The sequence below is a fragment of the Delphinapterus leucas genome, chromosome 3 (assembly GCF_059928025.1).
Source record: "Delphinapterus leucas isolate spDelLeu-1000000601 "Yukka" chromosome 3, BTC_Dleu_Yukka2, whole genome shotgun sequence".
Taxonomy (NCBI): domain Eukaryota; kingdom Metazoa; phylum Chordata; class Mammalia; order Artiodactyla; family Monodontidae; genus Delphinapterus; species Delphinapterus leucas.
Window position 1 is genome coordinate 163,650,440 of NC_143131.1, and position 17,151 is coordinate 163,667,590.

General features: G+C 37.7%; 1 long non-coding RNA gene across 15 annotated transcripts in view; it reads left to right on the forward strand.

Annotated features, from left to right (window-relative positions):
* The window catches only part of LOC149749926 (uncharacterized), a 134,272-nt gene that overhangs the window by 98,205 nt on the left and 18,916 nt on the right, over positions 1–17,151 (forward strand). The window contains exon 8 of one of the 15 annotated variants that reach the window (XR_016392890.1): positions 3,992–4,034. The exons of the other annotated variants lie outside the window; for them this stretch is intronic. This is a non-coding gene — a long non-coding RNA (uncharacterized LOC149749926). The remainder of the gene's footprint in view (positions 1–3,991; positions 4,035–17,151) is intronic. 15 annotated transcript variants of the gene reach the window in all.

Below are 17,151 nucleotides of genomic sequence, written 5' to 3' on the forward strand. Positions count from 1 at the left end.
GTTTATAGGCATCTTGAAGCCGTGGGATAGTAACACACATGAATCTTACCATTTTTGCCTGGGATTAATGATATAAAGGCTTTGGATTTGGGTATGGAAAATGGGTGCAATTATGGGCGTGTTGGTTCTACATATATATGGACATCACGTGTCATCAGCCTGCAGCTACCTGCCATTCCTCACTACTCCTTCTTTTCACAAACCAAACAAGTACCTTCTTATCTGTCCTGTGGATAAGCTCTTGACAGTGGCACTAGGACCTCCCTGAATAAGTACATCATTGGCTAAACCAGTGGTTTCTCAGATATGCTCATTGAACAACCCTTAAGGTGGATTGACATTCCACTGCCTAGAATAGAATATGGTGTTCTTTAGAAATCGGGGGGGGGGGGGGGAATAGGCCACCAGATGTACTTTCTTTAATTTAAATTGTTTATATATATATATATATATATATATATATATATATATATATATGAACAATTGTTATATATGTGTATGTATACTTGTTCATATATATGAATGATTTAAAATTGAAGAGATATATATATACACACACATATATATATATGTATATTTAAATTTTGGCTTGTGTTAGCAAGTAGTAAATTAAATTATTAGCAGATCCATACTGCAGGGAAATAACCAATCAGATTTCATTCAATAGCTTGCTTTTTTGTAGATTTATGGTTGTGATTTTATATCTGCAGGTATGTTTGCTGAAGAAAATATTTCTACCACTTTACACAAAATTACATTCATTTAATACCAATGCGGCATGTCTCAAATGTCTTAATACAGTTTTAATCTTGAATCCCATCAGAAGTATGAAATTAGAAACATACCCCAAAATCATTTGAAGATAAATTACTTTCATTTCCCTTATACTTTTGAGACTTTTGAAAAATAAGTATTTAGTTGTACTTATCTGTTTCTGTCTCTCTAAGGATAGCAAACACTGAAACACAATTCTTTTTAAAAGTCAATATTAAAAATATATTGTCCAAGATGATCAAAACTAAGGAAGTGGCAAAGAAATTCAAAAATTTAAACTTTCAAAGGGTGCTTTTTTTGTGAATGTGTAGTACTTGTTCTTCTGAAGGAATTAATCTTTTTAAAAATTTAATTAACTTATTTTTTATTGAAGTATACTTGGTTTACAGCGTTGTGTTAATTCCTGCTGTACAGCAAAGTGACTCTGTTATACATATGTATATACATTCTTTTTCATATTCTTTTCCATTATGGTTTATCACAGGATATTGAATATAGTTCCCTGTGCTATATAGTAGGACCTTGTTGTTTAGCCAATCTATATATACCAGTTTGCATCTGCTAATCCCAAACTCCCAGTTCATCCCTCTCCCACCTGCTTCCCCCTTGACAGCCACCAGTCTATTCTCTATGTCTCTGATTCTGTTTCTGTTTCATAGATAGGTTCATTTGTGTCATATTTTAGATTCCACGTATAAGTGGTATCATGGTATTTGTCTTTCTCTTTCTGACTTACTTTGCTTAGTATGATAATCTCTAGTTGCATCCATGTTGCTGCTGCAAATGGCATTATTTCATTCTTTTTTTTATGGCTGAGTAGTATTTCATTGTATATATGTACCACATCAGTCTTTATCCATTCATATGTTGATGGACATTTAGGTTGTTTCCATGTCTTGGCTATTGTGAATATTGCTGCTGTGAAGATCAGGGTGAATGTGTCTTTTTGAATTATAGTTTGGTCTGGATATATGCCCAGGAGTGGGATTGCTGGATCATATGGTGGGTCTATTTTTAGTTTTCTGAGGAACCTCCATACTGTTTTCCACAGTGGCTGCACCAACTTACATTCCCACCAACTTACATTCCCACCAACAGTGTTGTAGGAGGGTTCCCTTTTCTCCACACCCTCTCCAGCATATGTTATTTGTAGACTTTTTAATGATGGCCATTCTGACTGGTGTGAGGTGGTACCTCATGGTAGTTTTGATTTGCATTTCTTTAATAATTGGCAGTGTTGAGCATCTTTTCATGTGCCTATTGGCCATCTGTATTTCTTCTTTGGAGAAATGTCTCTTTAAGTCTTCTGCCTATTTTTTTGATTGGGTTGTTTGCTTTTATTGTCATCAAGTTGTATGAGCTGTTTGTATATTTTGGAAATTAAGCCCTTGCTGGCCGCATCATTTGCAAATATTTTCTCCCACTCTGTAGGTTGTCTTTTCATTTTGTTTATGGTTTCCTTTGCTGTGCAAAAGCTTGTAAGTTTGATTCGGTCCCCTTTGTTTATTTTCATTTTGATTTCTATTGTCTTGGGAGACTGACCTAAGAAAATATTGGTATGATTTATGTCAGAGAATATTTTGCCTGTGTTCTCTTCTAGAAGTTTTATGGTGTCAGGTCTTATGTTTAAGTCTTTAAGACATTTTGAGTTTATTTTCGTGTATGGTGAAAGGATGTGTTCTAACTTCACTGGTTTATATAAGGCTGTCCAACTTGACCAACACCACTTGCGGAAGAGACTGTCTCTTTCCCATTATATATTCTTGCCTCCTTTGTCAAAGATTAATTGTCAAAGATTAACTGAGGTGTGTGGGTTTATTTCTGGGCTCTGTATTCTGTTCCATTGATCCATATGTCTGTTTTTGTGCCAATACCACGCTGTTTTGATTACTGTGACTTTGGAGTACTGTCTGAGTCTGGGGTGGCTATGCCTCCAACCTTGTTCTTTTTCTTCAGGATTGCTTTGGCAATTCTGGGTCTTTTATGGTTCTGTATGAATTTTAGGATTATTTGTTCTAATTGTGTGAAAAATGTCATGGGTAATTTGATAGGGATCGCATTAAATCTGTAGATTGCTTTGGGTAGTATGAGCATTTTAACAATATTAATTCCTCCAACCCAAGAACATGAGATGTCTTTCCATTTGTTTGAATCATCTTCACTTTCCTTTATTAATGTCTTACAGTTCTCAGCGTATAAGTCTTTTGCCTTCTTGGTGAGGTTTATTCCTAAGTATTTTATTTTTGGGGTTGTGATTTTAAAAGGCATTGTTTTTTTACATTCCCTTTCCGATATTTCATTGTTGGTATAAAGAAATGCAACCAATTTCTGTATGTTAATCTTGTGTTCTGCTACCTTGCTGAATTCGTTTATCAGTTGTAGTAGTTTTCATGTAGAGTCTTTAGGGTTTTCTATATATAGTATCATATCATCTGCATCTAATGACAATTTTACCTCTTCCCGAAGGAATGAATCTTGAAGTTCTACTAAGACTTTTGGGATACCTGTTTTAATGAGCCACTACTTCCTGCCTGAGATTGCACTATGCGCCAGAGATTCTAGAATTAACATACTAAAACTAATAATGCAAACAACAACAACAGATCTTCACAAACCTTCCTTGCAAGGAAGTAAAGTCCACTGGAAAAACAGACAAGTGAAACACACATTCAAAATGGCAGTGATTCTCAAACATTTATGTGCTGAAAAATCATGACAAGCATGATAACCAGAGCAATTACTAGACCCCTTCTCCAGCTGGTCAGGTGTAAGGTCCTGTATCTCTATTTTTGGTGAATGCCTCCAGGAGAGTCTGAGACAGATGTTCTCAGTTGTCGTCAACCTTTAGTGTGCATCAGATTTGCCTGAGAATATTGTTAAAACACAGATTGCAGGGCTCCAGTGCCAGAGTTCTAACCAGTTCCCAGGTGTGGCTGATATTGCTGGCCCAGGGACCACATTTTGAGAACCACCTTTCAAAACTCTGCAGTATGCAGTTGTGTGTGTTGTGAATGCAGTATGCGGTTGTGTGTGTTGTGAATGAGACGGGCCCAGAGAACCAAAGGAGGGCAAAGGGACTGCCCTAAATTAGTCAAAGGTAGCAATAGCAGCTAGAATTGATTGACCCAAGAAAAAATTATAAGAACTTTACCTGCATTTGCTCATTTAATCCTTTCAGTAAGGTACATAGGTGCTACTTAGTGTTCCTCTTTTACAGGGGTGTCCAGAGAAGGTAACTACTTTGCCCACGTCCTAAACTGGTAAGTAACAGATTAAGAATTCAAGTCTAGGAAGTCTGATTCCAGAGCCCACACCTCTACCCTTTCTGCATGTAGAGAGGAGTAAAGGGTTGTCAGTGAAGCCTTCCTGGGGGCCCTGGCCTCTGAGTGTAGATAGAAGGATGAGTGGACATAAAGATCATTATTTGTGTGTGGTGGGGGTCGGGGAGGAAGTATGAGGGCTTCCAGAAGAGCCTGCCCTCCCCATACATCTGCTATAAGCAAGTCTGATGATCAGGAGTCCGGAACATGAGTATGACTATGGGATACTGAGAAGGGTTCTAGAACCCTGAGGTTAGAGTTCTGGATCAGTTAGTAGGTAACAGAAAGTGAATGAGTGATTTACCTTACTTTCCACGGGTAGCAGGAAGTTTGGAGATAGTCCCTCTAGCGTTAGTCCAGCTGCTGAAGGGCATCACCAGGGGACTGGGTTGCTTCGCTCTTCCAGCTTCCACATCTCTAGCACGTCCACATAGCTTCAAAGTGACCCCAGAATCTCCAATAGTGTTCCAACAATTTGGGCAGGAAGAAAGAAAAGGGAAAAAAAAAGAAATTAAGTAAGAAAAAAAAGGCAGTGTCTAAGTCAGAGAGCAAATTTTTTACCACAGATGGTCAGCAGACTTGCACTTAGATCTCATCAGCTCGGATTTTAAACTGGCCACCTTAGCCTTAAGGATAATGGGGTCTCCTAAACCAGGGCTCTGATAGTAAGGAATAAGGAGAGAGTGGTACTGATTAGCAGTGCCTGCTGTCCCAAACAAATATTATCCCCAAACTATTTTTTTTTATCCTATATTTTACTTTAAAGAATGGAGGGGAAACATTATGTATCTGTAAATAGCCTTTTAGAAAGGGTACAATTATATAGTTATACAACCCCCTGGAGGGCTCCTTTCTTCTAAAATCTCTTTAAAAACTGTTCAAGGTTAAGGACATTTTTATCTTAATTTAGTAACTTGCAGTCGATTATCTTGGAATGACATCCTCTCTCTGCAGATGTTCTGTCAGGCTTTAGAAAATTCTAGAAGTGGACAGAGAAGTGTTATGGTACATGTATTTGCAATATGCACGTCTTTGAAATGAAATCCATTTAGGGACCAAAAGGCATTTCACGTCTTTGCTATACATTTTCACATATTTGCCTTTCCAGAATTCCTTTGAGCAAATCTGTTAGATGTAACCCATCCGTTTCTCCCATGTGAATTCTTTATTACTAAACATTCTTCAGTATGCTCTCACTCCCCTCTGTCAAAGGCGTTTCTCTGGGTCCTCACCCTTCTCATCTCATATGTGAATGCGTATCTTAAACTGAAGCAACAGTCTGCTATGACTTCTCCATAACTTGAAGAACCCATCTTTGTGGGAAAAAAAGTAGACTTACTAACTTAAAAGGTAAAATGTGCGCAGTGTTTCTGAGAATTAAAAACTAAGATAAAAACATAAGCAATGGAAAAAACTTACAGTGGATCCTTTTCAAAGACTTTATTTTACAGAGAAGGCAACTGAGGTTTAAAGAAAAAATGCGTTAGTTAAACACTAAATAATAAACCTTAAACCTCAGTGGAGCAACACATGGACAGTTCATTTCTCACTCACTCAGGAGTGTAGTATGGACTTTGGTGGTCTGAGGGTCAGTAGTTTCTGCTCAGTTATTCAGGGACCCACCACCTTCATCAAGTGGCTCTACGTTTGTCCTAGAAAGGAAAGGAGAGAGGAAGCTGCAAGCTACAATTATCAACTCGTTATCCTTTAGACATAAACTCTTCAGGTCACCTCTGGTCACATTCTTTGGGATAGAACCATACCCAGATGCAAGCGGAGATGGAGAATGTTGTTCCTATCTTGGTCCTAGTGATGCCTCTACAGGCTGGAGGAGCTAATTAAAGTGTAGTCAACAGCTCGTTGTTTCTGCCACAATGAGTGATTAGCCTAAGACTGTGGATTAATTATGTGTGCGTGTCACATATACATATAATACACACAAACATATATATGTGTGTGTATATATACATTTTTTAGCATGAGTTGACACAGGGGGCTTCTGCCGTATCAAAAGAGTACAAACTGCCTCTTGTTGCTTTTTCTTAATTGAAGTTGACTACTACTATTTCCCTTCATTTTGCTACCTCCCCGCCACCTTTCAGTATTATATGAAAATTCTGAAAGAAATAATTTCAAAGTTTCCAGTGCTTTTAAAGGTAATAGAATACTCAGACCTTAACAATTTTCCTGTGTGAAACTTTTGCCAGACTAAAATAGTTAACTTATGAAAAGTAAATTTAGATTGATACAAAAGAAAAAATAAGCTGACTTTTTTTTTTTTTACACAAATGCCCTGAGCCAGGGTGGAAAATAAATGGAAAACTGGAGGAATTTAGATCCTTTTATTGTAAATTTAAATATTTTTAATTGTAAAAATAATACAGGCTCATTGCAGAAACTCCAAAATTGAAAGGATTTAAAGAAAAAAGGAAAAATAACTAAAATTCCCATTTCTGATAAATCATCTCTGTAACATTTTTGAGGGTATCTTTTGAAACTTTTTTGTGACGGGGTGCATATAAATACAATGCAAGTATAAAATACCTTTAATTATTATATCCAACTACAAAACAGTTCTATAACATTTTTATTTAGTAATATAAGTATGATTACTCATCACCTAATAAAAATCTGCAGCATCATTTTTAATGGTTGAACAGCATTCTATTATTTATTTAACCAGTCCCTACTGTTCAGCATTTAGATTATTCCTGTTTTGCTTTGCTAAACAATGAGACAAGCATCCTTGTTCATATGTCTTTGAGCATTTGTTTATTTCCTTAGAATGGACTTCTAGAACTTGAATGGCTGGTTGTCAGTTCTGGTACATACTGACATATTGTCTTCCAGAAAGGTTACCGTGCTTTTTATTTCTACCAAGAATTTAACATCCAGTGTGGTTTCTTACACACACTCATCAGTACCAGTATTATCAATATCAATACCAGTATTATCACGTTTTTTAAAACTTCGTCATTCTAGTCAGTAAAATATGACACCTGAATTATTTTATTTGTATTTCTTTGATTAATAATAGCAAGGTTGAACATATTTTCCTATCTTAATTGGCTGTTAATACTTTTTAGTTTGTGACTTTATGACATCCATTTTTCATCGATGTATAACAACCTTTTATATATCAATGTGTTTATTTTGTTTGTTGTAAATGCAATTTTTTTCTCTTCATTTATTAATTTTTATTTTGTGTGTGTTGAACTTCTTTAATACTGTCAAGTCTATTCAAAAACCCTTTAATGAACACAACAAATGTGGAAAATCAGTCACTCTCCTGCATTTTGTAATCAATGTATTTCCTTTTGGGCAGTATGGAAATGTAAGTTCTTATTTCATCTTATGGTTGGAAAGAATCTATTCCCTCGGAAAGGGATTATAGTCTCCATGATGCAGTAATGGGAGATTTTATAGGGTAGGCAGGGTCTACAGAAGAAAAAACCCTAAATCACACTCCATTGGTGGTTGCCTTATTTATAAAAATGGCATTTGAGGTTGTGTGACTGCCATCAGGTAAGCAAAATTAATTTTTAGCATGAAGTACTCCTATCAGCAAGAACAGCCTAGGATAGGCTAGCGGTAAGAAGTGAGGGGTTATGGGATTGGGGCATAGCCTCTGTTTCCTCCAATGCAGCTGGAAATTTAAACTGTGGGGCTCCTGCTTGATCCAATCAGCCCAGCTAGTATGTGTTGCCAGGCAGGGTGAATAGACTCAGAAGTACAAGAGCTCATCCTTGGTCCCCTCTGGAAATGAGCAGAGAATACTGTGTCAAGCAGAGGTGATCAGTCCATGGTCTGGAGACTTGGATCTCCTCACATAGTCCTTAAAGTCAGGGTGAGACAAAATGCCAATACAAATTATATTGATGACAGTATCAATGAGGTGACATTGAGTCCTTTGACCCAACGTGTGTCTGCAGTGTGCCATCCATTAGTAAATGGGCAAAGCCATTTGACAGATCTATCTGATACAATGAATGAATCTGACACTCATAGTTTGAAAAACTGAAACTGTATCCATTTGTCAAGAACAGTGGCTACTTGTTCTGCTTTATTCCCCCTGGTAGAACTAGGTGACATTGCAGGCAGTAAGACGTTCCGGCATTTCACCCTGGAGTAGCCCCAAAACTGAAGAAGCTGTCTTATCAATAGTTAGCTCCTTGTCACCAAGAATATTAAAGTAGATTTGTATGATTAGCAAATTAAAGAGACTGTAGTGCCTACCACTACTGTATTCACTAAGGCACCCAAGTTATTCTAAAGAAATCCTAATAATACATTAGGACCGTTTTGAATATTTTTATTTGATTAGCCATAATCTTCTAGTTCTAACATCCATCACCATTTTGACCACTGAAACTTGGCCTTCTTTTCTTACAGCCTAGCCCTGTGGTCTTGGGCTAATCACTAACCTGCTTAGATACAATTTTCTTCTCTATGAAATAGAAACAATATTATATGCTTTGAAGGGCTGCAGGAAGATGAGCTGTAATGTTTATCAAGTGCCTAGTAAGTAGCCTGGCCCATAATAAATACTTGGCTAATTGTAGATGTTAGTTTCATTTTTAGTTTTATTTCCAAACATTGCTCTTTACTTTTGGAACTGTAAAATTTGTTTTGAGAGTGGAGGACTTGTTGTTTGGATTCCTCCAACACTCTCTGTATATTCTGTACTTCTATCCCTACATCATTTATCTTAATGGAATAAATGATCTTTGGTCTGGTGATTCCAAGGTGACGAGGAGCTAAGCAGATGTTCAGTATACACCTGGAAGTATGGATTTTCATGCCCAGTGCAAATGTGGGAAAGGCATTATTCCCACATTATAAAGGGGGTAAAGACCTCCAACTTGAGGAGACTCTGGGTTGAGAGATGAGAGATTTACAGGTACTGTGTTTATCCTACAGGGTACCACAGGGGCTTTTATGTTCTGTAGCAAGAATTTGCACCTTATACCCTTGTAGTTAGAAGTAAAGCATACCACATAACTAATACCTAGTAAGCATTAGAGTTAGAATAAATACCATTTATTTAACGTTTCCTTTGTGTTAAGCATTTTACAGTTACAACATATGGATGGATACTATATTGTAATGGTTAAGAGTGTAGTTTTTTGAGCTGGATAATCCTGGATTGGAGTCTCATATTTATTACCTCTTTTTTTTCCTGTTTTATTGAGGTATAATTGACAAAATTGTAAGGTAGTCAAAGAGTATATCATGATGATTTGATATACATATGCGTTGTAAAAGGATCCTTCCCATCACGTTAATTAATACATCTAACAGCTCATGACACCTTTTTGCTTTTTTTCTTTTTTTTGTGAGAACACTTAAGTTCTATTCTCTCCGAAAATGTTAGTTATACAATACTGCAGCTGAAAGTTTGTACCCTTTTACCAGTCTTCCCCTCTTTTCCCCACCCACACCCCAGCCCCTGGCAACCAGTTTTCTACTCTGTTTCTATGAGTGTGGCTTTTTTTCTTTTTAGATTCCATATATAAATGATATCATTCGTATTTATCCTGTCTGGCTTATTTCATCAGCATAATGCACTCCTGTTTCATCTATATTGTCACAAATGAAAGGATCTCCTTCATTTTTTTAAGGCTGAATAATATTCCATTACCTCTTAAATGGGTGACTTTTGGTACATTGTTTACACTTTCTAAGCCTCAGGGTTTCTTTTCTTCTGTAAAAAAAAAAATATATATATATATATATATATATATATACACACACAGGTTATTTTCTGATATGTGGAATGTTTGTTGAATAAACAGATAATTAGTTGAGATCATAAATGTAACACTTAGCACTGTATTAACATTTATTAATACTCTCCCTGTTAATTTCTACAATAAATTGTATAATAAGTAACAATAATAATAGTACTACTAGTAGTTTTAGAAAATGCATAGGATGTGCCAGTCATCATATACTGTACTATCCTCCTTCATGTGCACCACAAGTTACATGTGGATATCATCTTCCACGTTGTTTCCTTTAAAGAAAACTGAAGCTCAGCAAGATTGAGTAGCTTGCTCCAGATGTGAACTCAGGTCTGAATCACTCCACATATAGGTTCTTAATGACTCCATGTCTTTAATTCCACATCTGCATTTGTTTGTTGTTGTTGTTTTTAACTTTCCAAGCATCTGATGTGAAATTCCTTTCTCTTTGGGGAATTTTCCACTTTGTGGGTCTTGGTGAGAAACAGAGCCTTCCTCTCGTTATACAAGCTGAACATGTCAGATACACTGTTTACTCACATGCTCAGTCTCCCTTACAGATGGAAAACAGTCGGGCGACCTCGGGTTGGCCAACTGCACCCTTCTCTTGGATTTTGAATTACAAATAAATGATGTAAAGAAGCAAGGCCAGCAGTGCTGGGTCAACCTCCTGTTTCCTGTTCCTGCTTGGTAGCAAGGCCAGCTAGGACTTATAACATCACTTTGGCCTGATCCTATAATTGCAATAGCATAGGCTTGGCTTTCGGTTGTTTAGTCTGCTTCTAGTTACTGAGACCTAACCATAAACTTCCAGAAGTTTCCTTTTCTGCTCAAATTAGCCGTATCTGGTTCCTGATGATTACAAATAAGACCTTTCCTGATATACAATGGTGACCTACTTATCCAGGCAGATGTAACATCGTCCTGGCGGGGACAGAGGGCAGGCAAGTTCCTTGAACAGCTGAACAAGAAGAAAAAGACCTAAGAAGGAAGAATTGAAGCCAGTTCTGCTTGTGTTATAATTCTACCCGCAGCTGCCTCTGTTTCACAGACCACATGCTAAGGACCGTGTCCCTTCCCCTGTAACAGACGAGCAAAGTAGACCCAGGCCTTCCAACCCAGAGACCAGCTGAGCTGTACCGTGGACAATCTAGGATGTGAAAGACTTCACTCAGTGTCTTTGTCACTTGACATATTGTTCCTCTCTTTGGGAAGTAGCTTCTTTGTGTGACAAGAATATGCTAAACCAACACTTAAGTGGACAGAGGTGAAAGATGCCAAAATTAGCTACAGAAAAAAAGGTGTAAAGACTTGTATTTTCTGTTATTTGAAGGTGTTAAGACCCCACATAGAATATGAGTCCTTTAAAGGAAAGTTGTGAATGGCCCAGGGAATGTTGAATTTCCATGTGGCCGTATGTTCTTGATCGGTCACGATGATGATGATGGTAGCAGCAGTAGCATTTATCAGTGTTTCCTGGGTGAGAGGCACTTTATCCTAATGACCTTTTATCCCCATGACGACCCTGTGAAGTAGGAAATACTGTTTCAGCATCTTCAGAGTTTTTCTTTTTTTTTTTTTTTTTTTTTATCAGGAATTTACCCTAGATCACAGTTGGGTGGTAGAACGACCAGAACTGGACACTAGCCTTTCCTGAATTCCCAGAGTGTGATCTTAGCAGTTGTATTGCCTGATGCAGAGCCATGTAAATGTTGCCAAAGCAATGAAGCGTGTACCTATTTCTAACAGATTCTAACTCAGAAGCTCTGGGGTTTAAGTGCAGAGCAGTTGAGTGTGATTGTCTTTACAGACAGTAGATAACTTAAGAGAAGTTGTTTAAAAGTATATTTGCATATTGCACTACACTCTCATGTCTGTGATTGGTTAGCTATTGAGTAACTAACACAAATCCCAATCCCATCTCTAATCTCATTCATCTCTTGTATATTTGACCTAATTGAGGCAGTATTTTTTTTGTTCTTTCCCACAAACACACATCGAACATCCAAAACATGCTTACCATTTGTGAGCATATTCTCTTAGTTATTTAGGAGTTGAGTAAGAGTGAGAGAGAAGGGCTTCCCTGGTGGCGCAGTGGTTGAGTGTTCTGCCTGCCGATGCAGGGGACGCGGGTTCGTGCCCCAGTCCGGGAAGATCCCACATGCCGCGTAGCGGCTGGGCCCGTGAGCCGTGGCCGCTGAGCTTGCGCGTCCGGAGCCTGTGCTCCGCAACGGGAGAGGCCACAACAGTGAGAGGCCCGCGTACCGCAAAAAAAAAAAAAGAGTGAGAGAGAAAAAGACACATAAATATGAAATACGGTCATCATTTTTTTAATATCCTTTATGTTGTTAATCCCTCTTAGCATTTACTGCCATTCACTCATTTGTATTATTTGGGGTATAGCAGTTTAATTCACACAGCATTTTTACATATGGCTTATCATTTGTATTCTATTTTAATAACACTAATAATTATAGACTATTGACAAACTCATCAGACCCTACATATTCATTTCAAAATCATGAAAATAAGGTGGAAAATGAGGTGTAAAGGGGAAAATCTATGTGTACGTTTTCATTGGTGGAATGAGGAGCTACCTGAATATCACTCCTTTAGCTTTTCCTTCAAATGGTGCACTTTTTCCTCCATGCATAGGAGTCACTTCCATTAGGTAAACAGTAGTCTTGAGGGCAAACCTCAGAAGTAGAAACAGGAGAACTTTTCAGTTATGGTAAAATCAAACCTATTTTTCTTCAGTAGTGAAAAAAAATTCTTCATGAGAAGTTCAACCACCGTGAGTTCCATGGTGAAAAACTTTCCCCTTATAGATGCAACTTCCCCCAGAATTCTGAGAAATGTCGGTAGTAGAGAGGGGTGTTGCATACACCTGTTTCATTTCCCTCTGACTTTTCCTTCTCCTTTCTCTATTGACATTAAAATCTATAGTGAAAGCACATAGTAAGCAGTCTAGGACAAAATCTAGAATTATTCTTATGTGATCAAATGTACTAAAATAACAAAAGCAAATCTTATTTCTAGCTAATAAAATAGCATTCCTTATATGATGTCATATTATGGTAGAAAAGAAATATATGCGTCTATTTTCTTCTATATTAAAACTGCTAAGGAGTGGGGACCCATGAACTAAATCAATTGTTTTGGGTTCAAGTTGTAGTTTTTAGTAGCCATCCTTCTTAGCAAGTTTTCAGAAGCAAATGTAGTTCGTTTACTATCACCACTAAATGTGCAATTGTGTAGATTTGTGGAAAAAAGTATTATCAAATACATATACTTTAAAATGATTTGTGTAAATTTATCTATTCATATTATTATTCTCCCCAAGTAAATCAAAATCTATATACTGTGTTTTTCTTCTATAGCTTAAAAGGGGAATGTATGTTGAAACTTATTCAAATATTTATTAGGTGTCTACTAAGTACCAGGCACTCTACTAGGCAGTAGAGCTGTTGTATTAGAGGTGGAAAATGTCCTTGACCTCCAGAACTGATACTGTTGTAAGAGAAATACTGGGTCAAACTAAGTCAACAGTTTCTTTGCTACAGAGCTTTTTACCAGTCTTGTGAATTATGAGTCTCTGATAAGGAGATGTAGTGGACAACAGATCCCAAATTTATTTGAAATCTTTTCCTTCATGGACTGTCTCATAGGATTTATGATCCACTGAACACACTTGAGACACACTAGTATTCTGCAGTGGTTAGTTAATTGTTTTCTATTAAACAACTATATACTGAATCCATGATATTATTATCTGGATTTTTTGGAGGATACAATGATGTACATGGCCACTGTGATGATAAGGGGGTCCAGTTTAGTTAAGAAGAGAAACCACAGGAGTTATAACTTAACGTAACAAAAAAATACACACACATATACATATATTTATATGTAAATTACTATTTATATAGTATACAATGTCTTCTGAAGAAGATAGAGTTGTTTGTAACTTGGGATCTCACAGGAGGTTTCACAGAGAAGGTAGACCCTGAGCTGGGCAGAATTTCAGTAAGTTAATTTGGTTCTGACCGTACAATAAAATCAGGTATTTGCACTGGTCAATCTGACCTTGATGGAACAGCATTCCATTTGCAGGGAATAGTGTGATCAAACATGCAGTGGTAGAGATTGCCAGATTGTAATATTCCAGTACCTGGAAAGTGTTGGAACATCTGCTTTCTCCACGGTCTAGAAAAGTGAATCTCAAGTGAAATGCACGTATAATGGAGGCCAGTGCTGTTTGCTTTGTACACTGCTTTGATTCTACAACATGCAACAATGTAGTGATCTGTTTCAGATTGTCATTATTCGAGAGGGTTCTTAGTAACAGGAGTGGAAAAGGAAGACCTCTCTTCCTGTGTTTCTGCCCTATGCTCTTAAGCCAGAAAAGGTACCAACATCACTGACGTGACCTTGTCTCAGGTATCTATCAGGATCTACTAGAATCATTCTAGTGAAAGGTAACTAGACGTCCAAAGGACTTAAAAGATACACTATAACCTCTGTATACTTTATATACCTGGTGAAACAAAAATGTCACCTGAGTGGTCCCCTTCCCTAGAAATACCAGTATGTTTTTCCAGTGCATGGCAGAACTTTGCAGGTAAAACTGGGATAAAGGTGAAGAACAGTCTTAAAATTCTAGTCCTTGAACAGCACCTAACACACAACAGGTTTTCAATAATCTTAGCAACAGTATTCACAAATAATGACCGTCAGCGTAACTGCTCTTTTGTGCCAAAATACATTACCATATTCCTTTTTTTCCTTCAGCTTTACAACTTGGGTTCTACTATTGTTTCCATTTTACAGATTAGGAAAGTGAGTCTCAGAGATGCTAAGTCACTTGGGCAAGGTCACAGAGCTTGTAGGAGATAAACCTGCACCCTTACTGTTGGATCCTACCAACCAGACCATAATTTAAGTCCTTCAAAATATACCTCAGAACCTTTGAGTAAATTAATGAATAAATGCTCCTAGTCAGACTGACCAGATCATTATATTAGGTTCAGCTATAAGTGGAGGAAAGTCATAATCATAGTTGGACAGTTAATACAGTAATTTACTTGCTTTGAATTTTCTAAATGATGTTTAGCTGGTAGTTTCATGATGATAACCATCGAATAAAAACAGGCATATTTTGGTGTTTGGAATAAGATCTCGTATTGAGTAAAATACGTATTGATTCCTAGACCTATATGATGTGAGTAACAGATGACATTGAGATGTCATCTAGAAGTACTCCTGTGCAGTTCATCATGTCAACCCAGCTAATAATTTTAGAATGTTCAGAGTGAATAATATATGCAGCCATAAAGCATATTTCTAATCAATGCAAATAATATTTTTCCTATGCTAAACCCAGAGTTAAGTTATAACACGCATCATAAGATTAATGGGCCATGTTTTCTTCATCACTTTGCTAAATTTCTTAGTCTGGAAACCATTCAGAAGGTTGCGAATTGGAGCTGAGCAGTAGTAGTGAGACTGTGCCTCTGATGATGAAACTATTTCCACCCCGACCCCTACTGCTCCCTTCTTGGGAAAGAAGGCAACATGTCTCCTAGAAAAAGTCACAGGTTTATAAGCTGGCTTGTATAATACGTTTGGAGGAATAGTGTGTCTTTTAAGCAGAGCCTATCTCGGCATATAAAATAATTTTTACCTACCATTTAATGAAATTAACACTCACTTTGAGGCTCGGTCTTTTGCCATTTGACTCCTGGATCACGTCTATGGATATATTTTTTTCTTGAGACGAAGTGTGAACCCAATATAGTATCCATCATTCAGTCTATCTAGCTGATGTACATCCTCTGAAGCACAAGCTCCCTGAGGCCAGGCACTTTATCTGCTCTATCAGTGTAGCCCTGATGCCTAGTGTCTAGCTTTTGGAGATTCTTAATAAACATTTGTACTGAATAAGGTATGTATATGGTGAGCAAAAGTTGGCTTCCCATTTTACAGTCAAGAGTATCCCACTCATGTTCTGTGAACACTGGATAGCAGAATCTTACTGTTATTTTTCTGTTCCCTTTGCAAGATTCCTGAAAGGGCATTCCTGTCCTTAGAATGTCCATCTCCTCCCATCTTCCTGGAGAATAACTCTTCTTTCTTAAATACTTAGCCCCATTATTGACTCTTTAAGACTGAATGTATTACCTCCTTACAAACAGGAAAATGCAGTGCTTTTTTTTTTTTTTCGACAATTTATCACCAGAAAATTATTCTAACACCTGAAATTCTGGACCTAAAATGCCTGGACTAGTGGTTCTCAAAGTCTGGTACCCAGACCAGCACATCAGCTGCACGTAGGAATTTTTAGAAGTGAAAGTCTTGGGCCCTGCTCCAGACCTGCAGACTCGGACACTCTGGGGGTGGGGCCCACTACCTGTTTCAGGAAGCTCTCTGGGTGATGCCGATGCATACTCAAGTTTGAGAGCCACTGCTTAGACCTAGAGCTTAAGGTTTAGGCTTTGGACAGATCTGAGTCCTAAACACTACTGAGACACTGGAGTGACCATGAGCAAGTTACTTCTGGGAACCTCTTAGCATCTGTGTGCCTTGCTTAGCTAATAGTGATTTTAATTAATTAGAATAATGCACACGGTGTACTCAAGAGAGTAACCAAAGCATACGTTATGTTCCATAAATTCTAGCTGTTTACCATTATCATCAATCAGAGCTTACTGACACATCCTGAAGACATTCTTCTAATAAGTGTAATAATGTGGTTTGTAAAATTAACAGCTTAGAAGAGCATATTACGAAGTTCATCAGACAGGGTCTCAGCAGGAAATCAGGGGTACATCAATAGGGATAAATTGAGCCCAATGTAGAGAATCAAGAGATAGTGTAGTGCCCTGGGTTCAGTAAAAGTGTGGCTACTTTATAGGAGATGAAAGAGAAAGGAAGCCTTGCTGAAGAGAGAGTCCTCCCCAAAGATGCTGTGATGCCCCACAGAGAAGCACTATACGTTAGTTGGGGGATGCAGCCAACTCCCAGCAATTTGGCAAGAATTAATACCCTAACTTCACTCCCCTCCTTCATTCCCTACAATCTTCTATTGGTACTCTTCATTGGTGAGCCAAACAGAAGCCAGAGCAAGGACACTTACTAAGATAGGCCATGCAAGCCATCCATATAGAGTTGGGTGGAGAAAGGATGTGGAAGGGCAAATAGGACATATTTCCCGCAGGTGGTGAGCGAGCTGTAAAATCACTCGCCCTTCTAACATCATTGCCATTGCAGGAGCACGGAGGAGCAAGTGGTTAGTTCTGACTTGGCAGATCCAG